The sequence below is a fragment of the Palaemon carinicauda genome, chromosome 15 (genome assembly GCF_036898095.1).
Source record: "Palaemon carinicauda isolate YSFRI2023 chromosome 15, ASM3689809v2, whole genome shotgun sequence".
Taxonomy (NCBI): domain Eukaryota; kingdom Metazoa; phylum Arthropoda; class Malacostraca; order Decapoda; family Palaemonidae; genus Palaemon; species Palaemon carinicauda.
The window spans coordinates 46,918,456-46,921,713 of NC_090739.1; positions in this window are offsets into that span (position 1 = coordinate 46,918,456).

Below are 3,258 nucleotides of genomic sequence, written 5' to 3' on the forward strand. Positions count from 1 at the left end.
TACTAGGGTTTATTGAAACGAAAGAAGAGTTTTTTCGCGAGTCCTAAACGGCTTCGGAAGAAAAGCTTCACGGACCTCCGAATGGCTTCAGAAAAAATGACCATAGACTTAGCATGGAGTTCTGAATGACCCTAGAACAGAAGCTCTGAACGGGCTCGAAAGAAAACTTCCCCGGATTTCCAAATGCCTTCAGAAGAAACAGCCGTACACTTAGCATGGAGTTCTGAATGACTCCAGAACAGATTTTCCCTGGAGCTCCCTGAACGGCACCTGAAGAAAATTTTCCGGGATCTTCAAAAAGCTTCAGAAGACATAGTCATAGACTTAGCATGGAGTTCTGAATGACCCTACAACAGAATCTCTGAACGGCTTTAGAAGAAAACTTTCCTGGGTCTCCAAATGCCTTCAGAAGAAATAGCCGTAGATTTAGCATGGAGTTCTGAATGACTCCAGAACAGATTCTTCTAGGAACTCCCTGAACGGCACCTGAAGAAAATTTTCCGAGATCTTCAAAATGCTTCAGAAGACATAGCCGTAAACTCAGCATGGAGTTTTGAATGACTCCAGAACAGAATCTTCCCGGAGCAATTCTGAACGGCTCCGCCCCGAGCTTCAAATGACTTCTGAAGACCTGATCTCTTTTTTTAAAACTAAGCATGCAACACAGTGAACATTGTTAATGGCTATTTTTGGAACAGGGAGCTGACTGTGAGAATTGTGTATTACAACTACAGGATCAACAGGAGGCTCTTCGGAACACCTTCATTTACAGCTGGTTTTGGTGGTTGCTGCAGAAATTGTCAAGCTTTGAAGAACATAATATATGCGCCATGAATGATCCTTTACTTGGGATTTTGCAATGATGTCCTATAATTGGAGGCTATTGGAACTAAGGAAATAAGGACGGAGATAAAAGTTGCATTTTTAATGTTCCATTAAGTAGAACTAACTGTAAATTATATTAGACAAAGAGCACATTAGGTACACTCCACACACCTGTCCCGACTTACGTGTATAGCAAAAGGCCGTCTCCATACCCTGTACTTCCAGATCGTATTGGTAAATATATTGTGATGCTAGTCGTTTACTTTAGCGTGATAACGTATGCAGAGGAAATTTATAGCATTCTTGTCTTTACCCTAATGGACAAAGACATGGATGCCATCGATTTCTCTGGGGAATCTGAGGAACTGAAGACCCACGGCACTGAAATCTCTCTTGAAGTCTAGAAGGAAACTGACGAACTAGGAAAGAATACGATGAAATCTCGAAGGAAATTGACGAGCTAAGGAAACTGGAAGATGAAATATCAAAGGAAACCAAAAAACTAAAGATCTTGAAAAAATAGAACAGAGAGAAGAGAACAGTAACGAAGAACCTTTAAACGAAGACGTAAAATAGCCTTTAATGCTAGAGGTAAGACACCTTGAAATAAAGGTAAAAAAGGCCTAATATGAGATATAAGGCACCTCAAAATAGAGGTAAAAAACCCCTTAATGCTATAAATAAGGCACCTAAAAATAAAGGTTAAAAAACTTTAATGCTAGAAATAAGGCACACAAAAATAGAGGTAAAAAAGGCCCTAATGCTATAAATAAGGCACCTAAAAATAGAGGTAAAAGAGCCTCTAATGCTACAAGTAATGGCCCTCAAAATCGAGGTCAAAAAGCCCCTAATGCTATATATAAGGCTCCTTAAAATAGAGGTCGAAGAGCCTCTAATGCTATAAATAAGGCACCTAGAAATAGAGGTCAAAGAGCCTCTAATGCTATAAATAAGGCACCTAGAAATAGAGGTGAAAGAGCCTCTAATGCTACAGGTAATGGATCTCAAAATCAAGGTAAAAAAGACCCTAATGCTATAAATAAGGCACCAAAAGGAGAGGGCAAAGAGCCTCTAGTGCTAGAAGTAATGCACCTCAAAATCGAGGTCAAAAAGCCCTTAATGCTATAAATAAGGCACCTAAAAAGAAAGGTAAAAGAGCCTATAATGCTAGAAGTAATGCACCTGAAAATCGAGGTAAAAAAGCCCCTAATGCTATAAATAAGGCACCTAAAAATAGAGGTCAAAGAGTCTCTAATGCTACAAGAAATGCACCTCAAAATCGAGGTAAAAAAACCCCTAATGCTATATATAAGGTACCTCAAAATTGATGTAAAAAAGCCACTAAGGCTATAAATAAGCCACCTAAAAAGAGAGGTCAAAGAGCCTCTAATGCTAGAAGTAATGCACCTGAAAATCAAGGTCAAAGAGCCCCTAATGCTAAAAATAAGGCACCTAAAAATAGGGGTCAAAGGGCCTCTAATGCTATAAGAAATGCACCTCAAAATCGATGTCAAAAAGCCCCTAATGCTATAAATAAGGCACCTAAAAAGAGGGGTCAAAGAGCTTCTAATGCTAGAAGTAATGCACCTCAAAATCGAGGTCAAACAGCCCCTAATGCTATAAATAAGGTACCTAAAATGAGGTCAAAGAGCCTCTAATGCTACATGTAATGCACCTCAAAATCGAGGTAAAAAAGCCCCTAATGCTATTAATAAGGTACCTAAAAGTAGAGGTCAAAGAGCCTCTAATGCTACAAGATATGCACCTCAAAATCAAGGTAAAAAGCCCTTAATGCTATAAATAAGGCACCTAAAAAGAAAGGTCAAAGAACCTCTAATGCCAGAAGTAATGCACCTCAAATTCGAGGTCAAAAAGCCCCTAATACTATAAATAAGGCACCTAAAAATGGAGGTCAAAGGGCCTCTAATGCTACAAGAAATGCACCTCAAAATCGAGGTCAAACAGCCCCTAATGCTATAAATAAGGCACCTAAAAAGAGAGGTCAAAGAGCCTCTAATGCTAGAAGTAATGCACCTCAAAATCGAGGTAAAAAAGCCCCTAATGCTATAAATAAGGCACCTAAAAACAGAGGTCAAAGCCCCTCTAATGCTACAAGTAATGCACATGAAAATCAAGGTAAAAAAGCCCCTAATGCTATAAGTAAGTCACCAAATAGAGAGGTCAAAGAACCTCTAATGCTAGAAGTAATGCACCTCAAAATCGAGGTAAAAAAGCCGCTAATGCTATTAATAAGGTACCTAAAAATAGAGGTCAAAGAGCCTCTAATGCTACAAGAAATGCACCTCAAAATCGAGGTCAAAAAGCCCCTAATGCTATAAATAAAGCACCTAAAAATAGAGGTCAAAGAGCCTCTAATACTAGAAGTAATGCACCTGAAAATCGAGGTAAAAAGGCCCCTAATGCTATAAATAA